The sequence below is a fragment of the Cygnus olor genome, chromosome 1 (genome assembly GCF_009769625.2).
Source record: "Cygnus olor isolate bCygOlo1 chromosome 1, bCygOlo1.pri.v2, whole genome shotgun sequence".
Classification (NCBI taxonomy): Eukaryota; Metazoa; Chordata; class Aves; order Anseriformes; family Anatidae; genus Cygnus; species Cygnus olor.
In genome coordinates, this window is record NC_049169.1 from 6756626 (window position 1) to 6771647 (window position 15022).

Consider the following 15022-nt stretch of genomic DNA (forward strand, 5'->3'; position numbering starts at 1 on the left):
TTCCATTCATAGATCCAGCACGTGTTTCTCCTCATTAGTGACAACACTCCCGATTCGGATAGCAATTTTGTCATCAATAAAGTGAAGGGCATCTTTATGTTAAACTAATAAGAAACACAAAAGACTGTTAACATCAGATGCTAACACATGATAACTTCAGAGAGAAAGCTGTTTTCTCACTCTAAAGTACAATTTGTAAAATTTGGCTCCCAGCCTATAATTTATTTTGTAGCTGTTTGATGATTTTCTCTTGTATCATTCAGGCCTATTAAAAAACAATTTTCATTTTGTTGGTAAACATTAACCTAATAGCGTCTTTTGGCAAAAATAAATATAATTCTTTCAGGGAAAATTACGATGGTGATTTTGGATTCCTGGTGACCTAATGCTGAATTTTGTCCAAGCTCTGACTTCAGTAAACTTTTATTTGTTTGAATTTCAGATGTTATTTATTAGTCTGGAAGGGAGAGCACACGAGAAATACGGGGCAGAAAATAATTAGCATAGAGTATTAGGTAAAAAGGGAGGGCAGAACAGGAGGGAGATGGTTATTGTGATCCAGCCAGTGTTTGCACATAGGTTAAATGTGGTCAGGATTTCCATGAAACCGTAACCTGTTTGATACAACAACACTGTGTCCTTTCCATTGATGGGTTTGTAGGTTTTGAGCTGAGCCTTTCCAACAGTGAGGCACCTTGCAAGTCAAACACAGACCTAAGTGGAAATGTATATCTTTCAACATCTGAGGCTTTGATATAAAAATAAATAAAGAAAAAGGAAGAAGAAAACCTGCTCTACTGCCTATATCCTTGCGTGTGTCTCTGAGGTAGTGTAAGGTGACTTTTTGTTCCAGCTTGAGTTTTTTAGCTGTGCTTTGGGTATGTGGGTGGAGATGCTTAGTGAATGTGTATGTTTAGCTTTGTGCACAGTTATGCAAGAGCATATTTCTTAAATAAAGGAGTCCTGGGGAAGAGGGAGACTGCAGATCCTTCTCTGGCGCTCCCAAAACCTCTGCATCAACCTCACGCCTCCTCTGAGAGTCAGTCCCGTGGGGAGGAGGAGCAGATTTACACAGCACTGTGTTCCCTGGCCTTGATGGAAGTTGCCATAATCTGATTTTCTTACAATAGCTGGAGGGGCTCCCCACAAGATGGCATCAGCCTGGCTAGAGGCTCTAGGAACCGACCTGTCCTTGAGACGAAGGAAAGCATGCTACAGAGGTAGTGCCCAGTGCCACGCTCAAAGCAAAGCCCAGAATAGGCTGAGCCCCATGGTCTGGGGCATCCCAGAGGGGCTGCTCACATCCGAGCAAGGGACCAAGTAATTCCAAAGAGGAGTCCAGCTCAGCACAGCCCCCTTCCCCTTGGCTTTCTCTTCAGCATCAAGCAGGACCAGGGAGGTGATCGTCCCCCTGTACTCTGCTCTGGTGAGGCTGCACCTCGAGCGCTGTGTTCAGCTTTGGGCCCCTCACTACAAGAAGGACATCGAGGCCATGGAATGTGCCCAGAGCAGGGCTACGAAGCTGGTGAAAGGCCTGGAGCACAAGTCCTGTGAGGAGCGGCTGAGGGAACTGGGATTGTTTGGTCTGGAGAAGAGGAGGCTCAGGGCAGATCTTATTGCTCTCTGCAACTGCCTGAAAGGAAGCTGTGGGGAGCTGGGGGTCGGCCTCTTCTCACAGATAACCAGTGATAGGACTAGAGGGAATGGCCTCAAGTTGTGCCAGGGGAGGTTCAGTTTGGAAATGAGGAGACATTTCTTCTCAGAAAGAGCAGTCAGGCATTGGGACGGGTTGCCCAGGGAGGTGGTGGAGTCACCGTCCCTGGGGGTGTTCAAGGAAAGGTTGGACGTGGTGCTTGGGGACATGGTTTAGTGGTGACATTGGTGGTAGGGGGTGGTTGGACCAGGTGATCTTGGAGGGGCTTTTCAAACCTTAATGATTCTGTGATTCTATGTTTGAGGAGGTCTTGGGTGTACTGGACTGGCTTTTCATCTATACCATTCCTGTCCCAGCTCTTGGAGCATATTTGGGAACCGAGAGCTTAGCACAGGCGTGTGGTTCCCAAAATCAACTGGGGGGAAGCTTATGCTACTTTCTGGGCATTTCTGAGGTACATCTGAAGGCCCTGCAGCTCCTCACGACTTCAGCCCTGGCTGTTCCACGCTGTGAGGCCGCACAACTCTGTGCCCTTCCTCCTCCTGGCTGCATTCATTTCCTTCCACGGAAACATTTCCGTCCTCCAAATGTGAGCTTTATTAAATTGTATTCACAGCTCATTAGGGCTTGCCAATTCATCTAGGGGAGCACAAAAGCTAATATTCCTTGTGAAAAGCCATTAAAGCTGAAGAAGAAAGGCACCCACAGACCTGCTCCAACGTGTTGTGGTGGTCTGCAGCACCGAGGCCCACCTGAACCTGAAAGTCTGGAAAGCAAATCCACAGAAAACAAGGCTGGGGGCAGAACAAATTCCCCAGGACCTGGGGCCAGGGCTCAGCTTTGGATGCGATGGCTCATGGGTGCTTACTGAGTTTTTTCCAGCAACTTAAATGATGGTACCAAAAGCTGAGGAAACGTGTTTGCTCAGGCCCAGGTGCCTGAGGAGCAGCTCCTGCCAGCCTCCCCAGGCCCTGCACCAGCTGACACAGGGATGCAGCTTCAACAGCAGGGCAAAAGTTTGCTGATGGCTGCGACTTTCTGCCCGTGTGATGTAAATTAACATATCTGTAATGGTGCTGTCCTGTTACAGCAGCTGGGCTGCTTTTCTCTGTGAATGAGGGCTAAATCACTAAAACAGCAACAGGTTTTGGATGTTTGGAATCCAATAACTTCCTTTATAAAGGCTCTGGGTTAAGTAGCATCTGATATGATGGGTATTCCTGTGTCAGTCCTGGGGAAGTCTGCCTCAGTTACAGTCCTTGAGGTACTAAAGCTTCATGAGACAGCATTAATGCATCATAGTTCCTCGGACAGCCTCTAAAAATCTGGAAAACTTGATGGGAGATGACAAGAAATATTGTTGCTTTTTGGGCCAAAAATACCACTCTTTCCTGGGGCTGCAGAAACATTATCTGTGCAAACTGCATGGGCAGAAATGCTTTTCTGCAGCACTTTTTAATGAATGTACGGACAAAGCCAGCTGCCCTGCTGTCACTGGGGGAAATGCCATGCAAGAGTTGGGCACCTGGCATACAGATAAAGGGGGAAAATAGCTTTTCATCTTTCCAGTTGGGAACGTAGGAAACAAACCACTAATTCAGATTTTCAGTTGTGCCAAGGAAGAGAGAAGAAACAACGTTTTCGTACAGTTAGAAGAACAAACTGTTATTTGACGTGCTGGGGGAGAGCTGCTAGCAGGCCTTCAGACTTTCTCCCGCAACAAGATGAGCCGTCCTTTCATGTCAGATACAAAAGCGGGAGCTTCTTAGTACATGCCTTCTTTGTTCAGAACAAGAAAAGAGCCGGCTTCTCTGCTGATATAAATCAGCACAGCCCCAAAATTACACTACCTGAGGAGCTGACCATTGCTGCGCCAGCGACTCGACAAGCAGCGCTGCTGCTCCATTAGCATTTGCTGCACGCCAGCGAGGATAAACCCACGGTTATCTCCTCGCCACCTTGGGCAACGCTTGGTGCACACTGGGGCTTTTGCACAAAAAGATGTACCTTGGGGCTGCCTGCGGCCCTGCCGATCTACTCAGCAATCTGAAGCAGTGCAGAGGGAAACGTGTGCTGCATTTGGGATTCATCCTGCCCATCCCCGGCTGCCCTGAATGCCTGTGCTGGTGCCTGGTGTGGAGTTGCTGCTGGTGTTCCTGTGCTGAGGCATGGTTGGGATGCTGGGACTGCAGCTGTTTTCTCCCACTTTCAATTTATCTATGTAAAATAATAATAATAAAAATCTTGTTGTCTTTTATGTGCAATGCCACCTGCATTATAGAAAAATCCCTTTGGCCCTGACTCTCCTCGTTCTTATCAGAGCTGGTCAAAAAGGGGATGTTTTTCACCCAAAGTGTTTCCAGGCTGCCAAGGGAGGATGAGCGAAGTGATTCTGGCCAGAGAGGACCACATCGTCACAGCAGAGCAGCGGTGAAATGATGATGTTTCTCGAAGCTGTTGCAGCAAAAGAGGCCAGACTTGATGGTGGCTACCATGTTGGGTTGGGCAATATTTTTTGGGAGCATCTCTGCTGCAGGCAGGGCAGGGTGGGAGGAAAGTGCTTGTTTCACAACACAGCTCCGCATTCATTTTGCCAAGGTTGGAAACAGCCCAACCAAAGAGACTTGCAAGTGAAGAGGGAAAAGCCTGCAGAAAATGGCAGGAATTTGTCAGCAGCTGCTTGAGGATCACATCAAGATAGGCACCAGCCTGAGAAAAAACTTCACTGAGCTGGGCCTTTGCAGATTTTCAGAGCATGATAAGGTTTAAGTGGGAAAGATGGTGCCTACAGATATATATATATAAATAAATAAAAATTCTGTTCTCTTCCATGCTGTGTCTTTCTTTCATGGAGCACAGAGTGACAGGGCTGCAAAAGGGAAAGCCCTTTGGTACCCACACAGCCATGCCTCACCATGGCTGGGTGTCCCAGGATGGAAGAAATGCTGGCTTCTGGCCTAAAAATAACATCTTAGTAATTTTTCCTTATGTTTCACAGGCCATCCTTTGTTCCAGTGCTATGCCTATAGCCAAAAAGCAGCGCCAGTTTACCTTCTGGATATCCCTGTCGTTTCCCACTCTTTGGGTCCTTGCTCTTCTAGGAGAACCCCAAGCTATTTTCACTGAGCATTGAATTTTCCCCTGCAGTGTTACCAGGACCACCCACTTCAAACTGATCTTCAGGAAGGACAGCAAGTGACATCCACAGAGGTGCCACCTTCGTGTTTTTCGGTCATTGCTTGGTACGTTGAGCACCAAAGTATTAAACCATCTATTTCCACTTGCTGCTTTGCCTGGGCACTCCCTGTCCCTGCCGTGCATCACAGAATCAGAATCGTTTAGGTTGGAAAAGACCTTCAAGATCATTAAGTCCAAACTAATAGATCCTATGAATCAACATAAAGAGAAGTTGGCAGTACAGCAGAAAAACAAGCTGTCAGGATCTAATGAACCTTCTTGTTTTTTCATTTTCTTTTCCTACCTAATAACCCCAATTTTCCTACTCAATAACCCCACAGGAATGTGTTTCACATTATAAGGAGAAACGGTCCGATGGTGATCCTTATGAGACTCACCCCCATATCAGCAGCACTTTGCACCCTTTTCTCCCCGACCATGACTGCCCCATGGAACTTTGGATAAAAATTGCTTCCCAAAATGAAAATGGTCCCACTGCTTATATACCTGCATGGCCTGGCTTTTCCAAGTGAGTCCAGACCCCCTAGAAAGGAGAGGGTTTTTGTTGCTGTTTTGGGAGACATGAAGGCAAATGGGGGAGGAATAATAAGAGCAGTGAAAAAAAAAAGAGAGTAAAGAAGAGGAAACGGCCTTTTTTTACCACATAGGATATCCCATAAAGAGGCCTTTCTCAGAGGGACAAGCGGCATGGAGCTGGGGGATGGAGGTGTTGTTGCTCTGGGAGATAAAGCGGAAAATAAATGAGCCTGTGCTGGATGAAAAACATCACGGATGTGGCTGGTTCCTGGAAGAGAGCTGTTTGTCTGAACAGTGTCCTGCGTGCTCCAGCCCCCGGCAAACACAGAGCCCAGGGAACAAGGAGACCTGTGTCAAGGCACCCCAATGAAACACGTGGCAGCAGGAACAGTACTGCCCCTTCCAGGAGACTGGTAGGTGGCTCTAGAACAGTGCTTTTCACTAATTAAAGCAGGTCTTTTTGGAAATAAAACCACTGAAAGCTTCATTTTCCTACTTGGTGCATAAATTAAGGATCAGGCAGGCTGGGTCAAACAGACTCTTCCCATCCACGTCCTTATGTGAATAACCGAGGCTTTAGGGAAAAGGAGGTACGGCTTGGGTCTTAGTACAGGGTCTGGCTTACATGAGCTCTCTTTCAGACTGAATTTTCAGTTCATTGCCTTCAGCAGATCTGCTTTGCTTTAACAGTCTGAAACCACCTAGGCAGTGGCCCTACTGAAGCTCTCCTCCTGCCTAACCTGCCCTGATCCCAGTGGGCAAGAGGACGAGCATCCAGTCTCCCTTTTAGGTGTGCAGTGCTAGCAGAAATCACTGTGGTTTCCACTCAGATGGAAACTAAGATGTTTGGATGGGTCATCTCCAACACTGTTGAGCAGCGAGGTCCCAAGCCAGCAGCCTGCCTTCACTTTGCAATGGACGCCGAGCAATGGGCACCTCCATCCATCCCATCTCCAGGTGTCTGAGCAAGGGACCAGGCTTGGTGTGTGCATTTGAAGGCTGAAGGTAGGTGAGATGAGTCCAGGTCTTCATCATGGGCTTCTAGGCAGAACTGCAGGTGTGTTGTGTTTTTTCCAGGCCCCATCCACAGTGTGACCGCCCCAGAGAACCACATGGGTAAGAGGGCAATGGCCGATGCTCAGTGGGTGCAGCCAAAGTCTATGGGTGAAGGCAAACAGTGCATGCTCCCCACGGAGCCCCAAAGGCACATTGCAGAAATGGCAGAGCTGAGGCATTACTATGTGGCTAATCTCCTTGTCCAAGCAACTAGCCAACATTGAGTGACACTGGAGGAGCAGCTGGGGAGATATGAACAGCCAGGCTCCTCAGCTGCTTCACATACCAGGCTTTTGTTTTCATTGGAGACATGGACCTGTTTTTTGGGGGCTGAAGGCTTGTTTAACCGTCTGTGAAGGGCTGTGATAAGGTGAAAGAGTTTCAGTGAGACTCAACATGATTAAAACATGCCAGTGACATTGTTGATCAGGCCGATGGCTTTTCTGCACCTCTACAATGGGGATGAGGATGCTTACTGAACAGCGTGCAGCAAGCATAAATCAAGACAAGAGCTTTGATGACAAATAGGACAGAGCTTACCATATCCAAGCAGGAATTGCTGCAGAGTCAAGGTAAGGAACCCATTTTTGGCAGCTCTGGGGGGCTGATGTAGTTGTAGAGCAAATTGCCTGCAACGGTCCCTGCTCAAAGCAGGTGCAATAGATGAGTGAAGGCGAAGAGCAGAGTTGCTGAACGGACCTTGGGAGATGGCCTGGCTGCTCCACACTGGAAAGAATGCAGTGTGCTGGGGAAAATGGGTATTGCTGAATGAAAGGAGTCGGGTTCAATAAAGCAGGCTGGCTTTCCTTGCTTTCTACGCCTATGCAAATCTATTTAAGGGAGGGTGCCTAAAATGCACCAGAGTTTATAAAGAGCACAAAGTAAAGCTCAATTCCATTGGAGAAAGCCACCTGCATTGTGCTGCAAGGATTAGAAACACCTGTTTAATTAAACACTATATAACAACCTTTATGGGGCTGTAGCTTTCATATCAATTAGATAAAAGCACATTTTTTCCAGATGAGTTATAGATCTCTGGAAAAAAAATGAGATTCGCTATTCTACTAGAATCCTTTCCCTGTCCACCGCACTGCATAACTCACCTTCTGGAGATCTTTTCACATGCTGCTCACATCTCAGTAGCCACAGATTTGGACAGCTGGAAGAATTACACTGGCTGGCGCTGGTGGCCTGGAAGTTGGGAATTCCATTAAAACTTTCCAAAACACGTCTGCTTCTGCTAAACACTGGCACCTTCTGCTTTCAACTCTGGCAGGGAATGAGACTTTTGGCAGAGCTAAAATTGCAAAATTGAACCTTTTCTTCGCTTGGCAACTCAGTTGGTAATTCATTTTGTTGTGTAAATGGAGTGTGGCTTGCAAAGAGCAGAGGGCATTGATCTAGCCAGGGGGCAACTTTAGCTCAGCTCCATCACTCGATTGCTGCTGGGGATGTGCAGGATGAGGCAGTGTTTAGGCTTAGATCCAGTGCCCTGCACCAAATCTTTGCTTGTGGCTACTCTGGCTTCATGAACAGGATTACTGCTTGCATTAGTTGCACTCTGTCAACCCAAGCATCATGTTAGGATGTTGACCCTCTACGCAGGAAGGGCTGAGCACCGTGTGAAGCATGGGGCTGTCCTGCTGGCCCCATTCTGGAGGAATAAATCTCTTGTGCTTTGCCTAAAGCACCTACTGAGTTTGGGGTTTGCCTGCCAGGGAGCACTAGGGCATGGCCTAAACCCAAGGCAAGAGCATATTTTATGTAAAGAAGAAGAATTAGGACTTGAGCAAGCTCATGTTTATCTTATAGTCTGCATTCCCCTTCCACGCAGGTGGGTCCCATTTCTCCTGTAGGCTCTGTTGACTCATTAACTTTTCTTCCAACCCAAGCATGAGCTTTTGATGGATTTTCCCATGGATTTGGAGGTCTGCAGCTTCCCATGGGCTGCTAAGGTCTGCCTAGCTATTGCAGGCTGGGAAGAGGCAGGGGTATGCCCGGCTACATTTCTTTTTCTCCTTTCCATCACCATCCCTGCAACACAGCCCTGTTGCCAAGGAGCTGGTGCTAATGGCTTGAGCTTGCCTCATGCAGCCCTTCAGGGCACAAATAATGTGATGGAGAGGGAAATGGGGTGAATAAATACAAGATCAGGCTGTGTAAGCTTCTTCCTAGCTTGTTGTCCAGTTAGCCAGGGATGCTGGTCCTCACCAGGGGCTTTTGCAGGGGAAGGTGAGGAACATATTCCCCAGAAGACCTCCCTGTTGGCAATCAGGCAGCCCGCTATCTTTGGAGATCTCTTTGTGGGAGATAAAAGTGCTGCCAGTTTACTTTTTTCACTGCCTGCTCCAGGGCATTTACTTTTTTTTCCTGGCAGCCAACACCTGGAGCGAAAGGCTCAGGGGACTCTCTCAGCCCTCATTTCATAAAGGCAGAAAATTTCTGTAGAAAACCAGGATGGAGAGACTGCCCCAAGTGTGTATTTCTGTGTCATACCATGACTGAAAACAAATATCATTTTAACCTGGAATCCCATCATGATTAGAAACATATAGTAGGAAACCATGGAAAGCAGACCTGAATAATGCATTTGGTTGGGGAATCTGCCCATTAATAAAGACTACAACACTTCATCTCTCTTCTGGGATCAGTTTGGACATCAAGGCTCAGCTCCGGCTGTTGTCTCACGTGCTCATCCACCGATGGCACGGTGCCTTTTCTTGCGTGCGAGCGCAATGTCAGCCTGGACTTAATGCAGTGGCTGCGGTTAATTAACAAAGCTGCTTCTCTCTTCATTATTCAGCAATGTTAATGGCTGTGAAAGGAAAGAACAAAATGAGCCAAGTTAATTTCAGTTCTGTGAGAAACACAGGAAAACAGAAAAGTTCACCAAATGGGAAAGAAAGAAAATGAGGAGACAGAAAAAAAAATTAATTTCCAGCTTCTAAGAGGACTTTTACCAATAACAATATAAAAGATAGCTGAGTGTTCTTCTTAAATGAAAAAAGTGATTACTTCCAAGGCAAGTGAATGGCTTTCCATATCTTCTTCTTCTGCCTGTGTCATTTAATTTCTGTTTTCCTCCACTTTTCACTTATTATTTGACTCCATCGATGTGGTGAGATGTTGCTGGAGGCTGTCAATGTTTCTCCTGGGTGCAAGCAAAGGAGACATCCAGAATAAGTCCCTTCCTTTGGCTAGGAGGACTCTGGGCTGTCACCCCTGCAAGAGAGTCTATGTCTATGTGACATTCATGTGGTTTGGCCGTGCATGTCAAGCTCACGGTGACAACTCGTGTATGGCTTGAGCAGTAATACTGCGTGAAGCTGGGAGGTTGTGATCTGTCCTCAGGGTGAACCCAGACCCAGTGCAAGCATGGGCTGAGAGGGAAAAAAGGCTCTTCTGTGGTGTCAATGAAGGTGCTTCAAGAAATCATAGAATGGCTTGGGTTGGAAGGGACTTCAAGGATCATCCAGTCCCACCCCCTGCCATGGTCAGGGACACCTCCCACCAGCCCAGGCTGCCCAAAGCCCCATCCAGCCTGGCCTTGGGCACTGCCAGGGATGGGGCAGCCACAGCTCCTCTGGGCAGCCTGGGACAGGGCCTCACCACCCTTTGAATGAAGAATTTCCTCCTAATGTCTAATATAAATCTCCCCTCTTTTAGCTTAAGGCCATTCCCCCTTGTTCTATCATTATCCACCCAAGTAAAGAGTCCCTCTCCATACTTTTTATAAGCCCTATTTAAGTACTGAAAGGCTGCTGTGAGGTCTCCCCAGAGCCTTCTCTTCTCCAGGATGAACAGCCCCAGCTCTCCCAGCCTTTCTTCATAATAGAGGTGCTCCAGCCTCTGATCATCTTTGTGGCCCTGGCAGGGCCTAGCAGGTAGGATCTGGCCTCTACGTGACATTTCGATGTTGACAAGCCTGGTTTCCTGATGGATCATATCCTATCATATGGATCGTATCCTATATCCATCAGGCAAAAGAGCAGCACGGGGGAAGCTACACCAGAGGTGCCCATGTCCTACGGACTCATGTCTCCAGTCTTGTTTGCATCTCCTGTGGGTTTCCTGGTGTGCAGAAAGGTGACCTGTCTCTTCAGGGGGAATAGCCAGACCTTTTCTCTCTGCTCTGCCTCCTTGCTCATTGAAATATTCTCTTTTTTGTGGTCCCTACAGTGGCATTATTTTTGGTTGGATTTGGTTATCAGATTCAAAAGTTACCAGGGGTGGGGTAGGCTGACAGGCACTGAGATAGTGCAGGGAGAGGCTTTGGTGAGATAAACCTCCCTTCCTCTGGACACAGGCTATAAACCCACGTGTGGGCAACAGTGAGGTTGCAAAGTCAAGCTCTCAGGAGGAAACGCCAGAATTAAACAGCCCGCATACCCATAATTTGGGCCTTTGTGCATATTGAGCGCGATGCATCCTTTAATTATCCGATCACCTATGATTTTGAGTTATTTTAATCCAGCGAATTGCTCTAGGCCACATTAACACACGCTGTTCAAACCACACACTGAATTCAACATTAATTTCCTTGTGAGCTTCTCTGTAATGCTTCAGCATCTGATCAATATTAATGCGTTTATCTGCACAGCGCTCTTGCGATATCACCAGCTGGTGAACTGAGGCACGGGGAGATTAAGGCCAAAATGATCAAAGGCACTTGCTAATTTTGGGTGCTCAATTTGCAACACCAGGGACATGATCTTCCAAGGCCCTTGGCATTTTATAGCACTCGGAGCGTTTGAAGCACGGCTCTTGTTGGCTTGTTCCTGTCTCCAAGTGCAAATCCAGCCTGGGTGTCCTACAGGGCATCAGGAAGATGGGCAGAGCCTTATGAGCAGCCCCTTTGCTGTACAAGTGAATTCACAGGAAAGGAGAAATTCTGAAAATAACCACCCCAAGAAAACCTGTAGCATGATGCTAAATTGAAACTATTAGGCCATCTTTATTTTTATTTTTATTTTTTGTAACTTTCGAGTCTTTCCCTGTCACCTAATTTTCTTTCAATATAGACTTTGTAGATGTAACATACTAATTTATTTCTCCCTCCAAAGAAAAGGAATGCAAAACCAAATCATAGAAGGATAGAGTGGTTTGGATTGGAAGGGACCTTAAAAATCACCAGCCAAGCCACAGATGCAGTTCTCATTTTGACCCAAACTTGGCTCATCGGCAGGGCTCGTCTCGTTGGACCCAAAGCCCAGACCTCCCCCTCGGCACCTCGGGGACCAAGAGGGAGACATGCGAGCAGGGTTTGTGCTAGCCCTGCAGCTCTTGTTATGAGATGCATTTTGGCATTTTGGCAATTTTGCATTTTTCACACAGCATGGAAACTTTGAGATTTGGGACTCCAGAGCTCAACGCCAGGAAGGGAGTGGGACGGGAGGTTTTGATTTCTGTGCCTTTTGCCCCCTGGGAGCACCTCCTGCCCCTCATCCCTCTGTCCTACCCATCCCTCAGCTATTCCCTGGTCTCCTGTCCAGCCACTGCCTGCTCTCCATGGCTCACATCCATTTTTACCAACATGTTGCTCCTCTCGCTCCTGCTTTGTCAACGATTGCTTTTTATTCCTCACCATAATTTTATATGACTGTGATTTATGATCCTGAGTTTAAAGATTTATTGCAATGGACACATGGCATGGCAGACTTAAAGGGAGGTGTTCAGCTTGGTTATTATTCTCTTAAATCCCAATTCTTCCATACTCTAACAAGCAGCTTCCGCATCGCGTTTTCAAGACTCTTGTCCACTAGCTTTCTAAGTTTATCAAGATGAGGAGAAAACCAGGCAAGAAAAGTTGCAGCTCTACAGTTAAGAGGTTGGCTGGCATCTATGAACCTCACGAGTAATGTAAGCACCTGGGGGCTTAATAAAGCACTGGATGGTCTACAGGCAACTGGCTGCAGGCTGAGGATTCACCAGGATCAGCACTTGCTTATTCCACCTTACAGAGATGGTTAAAAACCCTACAGCAATTTAAGCTCCCTCCTCCCCAGGAGAAAAGCAGCACAGACAGCAAACATCTACCGTCTCCTCTTCCTTGCATTTGTGTGGTTTTGGACAGTGTTTTAACTGCCTAAGATGAGTAAGGGCCTTAGGTTGTCTTAAAGAGCTTAAACTGATCTAAAGCTATAAAGTGCTTAGAGGTGGTTTAAGGACATCGATTATAATTAACCGGCAAAAAGAACACAAAACACCATGTATCAAAGACCTGCGGCCGCCTCTTGTTTAGGGTGGATTTTTTTTTCCTTAAATGCTTCTCGTACAGCTCAAGTCAAAGTCCCCTGAAGTCACCAAAGGTCTTTGATGAGCTCGAAGGAGCTTTACTGTTGGCATGGGCTGCAGCAGGTTCAGCCTGGGAAAAACAGGCTGCTGTGGCCATGCTTAGAGCTGAGCTTCTAGCTTTGTATCCTGGATTTGTGGTGGCAAAATAAGTCTGGTAAGCATTAAAACCCAACCACAAGCACTAGTTTCACCAGTGGTGAAAACCAAAAAGAACCCACAAAACCTGGTCCCCTACCAAAGGCACCTTTCAAACTGTGGTTCTCTTTAATTACTGTCCTGAGGGAAGAAATAATGTTTTTGTTGCTGTTGTTGTTGTTGTTGTTTTATATATATATATATATAATATTTTCTTATATAAATAAACATTTAAATTTCCCATTTTAAATAAGCAATTTCCTCTCTCTTTTAAATAAGCAATCCTTCTCATAGGTTAATTTTCTCATGACTCAGTGTAAATCCCAAGAGGATTTCCTCCCAGTTTCCTCCCAGGTCACCTTGGGTCAGAGACTGCATCCAAAGTGTTCCCCTCCTTGCATAAGCCAAGAAATGCCATAAATGTATATAAAAATAGTGAGTTTGGAGGGAATGCTTATCATGCTAGTCAGACCTGGCACCTGCTATAATTAAGACAGTAACACATACTGCCAAATATGAAGATGCTTTGCTCCAGGATTTTAGTGTATCTTAGGCTCATCCTAGAGACTGGGAAGCATTGGGGATGTTACTTTGAATTTCTTGCAGACGTCTGCACCCACGTGTGGCAGCATTGCTATCAGCATCCACGTGAGCAAAGCCCAATCAGCACCAAATAACTTTGCCCCTATAGTTTGTACGTATATATTTTGGGGTGTTTATATGTGGCTGAAACCAATAATGCACCTTCCCAACAGAGATGGTGAAAAAATTGATTTGCCATGAGCAGAAAAGCCGCTGTCAGAGGTTGCTACGTGCTGGATATTAACCCGTGCCATGGACATGGACCTGCAGGTGCTCAGATATTGGGCTCAGACCAGGGCAGCTGAGGAAGAGGCACATTCCTGTTATTCCTGCAGAAAAGTGCTGATTTGTAATTGAAATGGAGAATTATACAGAATGACTCAGAAACAATGTTGGGGAAGAGATCTAATAGTGTAGTACTTAGAAGAAAACCAGGTTGTAAGTGGAAGAGCTTGGAAAGTGGATGTGGCTCAATTTACACTCGTTATAATGTAGCTTGCACAGTGCCATATTAGGGGCCAACAGCAAACGTGGCCCTATGCAGCCATCCCGCCTGTATGCAACCCTAATACTGTCGGGTTTGGAGCATTTATTTGAAATACATTTCAAAAGTATTTGGAAGGACTGAAGAGTTAAGGAGTATGCCCAGGCAATGAGAGGTTGCCACCAAGCAGCCACAAAAGGGGACAGGACTGATGTCTCCTCGGCAATCATGATTTTTGCATTTGTGTGCTTCATGTTGCCACTCTATTAATGTTTTGTAATCTGGTTGTAAGTAATCAAATACTGGATACAGCCATCCGGAGCCGCTTCACTGCCGCACGCCCTGCTACAGAGAAAAGTTTTCTTAAAAGACTTTTTTTTCTTTTTTTTTTTTTTTTAAAATACCTGTTCTTCAAATAACTCAGTGCTCCACAATGGCTCTGCAGAAGACTGTCAATCAAGCAAAATTACAGCCCGACATGACAGACAGTAATGACTCTAAAGGGGCCGTTACCATCTATTGTGCCAGGGGGCCCTGCCTAATAGGAGTGTCTCCTCCACTTCTCATTAAAAGTGCAATGGCTCCTGAGATTTTATACATTACCGGTTATTTCAAATACAAGTTATCACACACACACACACACAAAAAAGCACATTCATGGGATGTTAAAAGTGCGGGCTAAACTGGGGAAAGAAAACTCAGATTTACAGGCTGGCATTATGCTTAGAAATTGCAGCATGGGCAAGGACTTGGGTAATTTTAGGTAAAATTTTTGTCTGCTGAAAGTTGGAATGGCAAAGCGGGCGATGCTGCTTGGGCAGTGAGATTATAGCGTGATGCTGTACGGACAAACACGACTTCAGAAATAATGGCAGTGAGTGGTTTGGCTATGCCATGGCTCCAGGATGAGGCACCAGCCTCCCGGACTGATGAAACCCTTCGGCCTCTGTCAGTCTGGAGGTCAGGGCAGATGATCGCTTTTGCCCCTTTTGGCCTAAAATTGTCTCAATTTTCTCCCAAGGACAGCAGGTTACTTTTGGCAGCCCCATTCAGCAACCCCCAAAATCTCAACATGGCATTTCTGGCCCCAAGTGATTTATTAT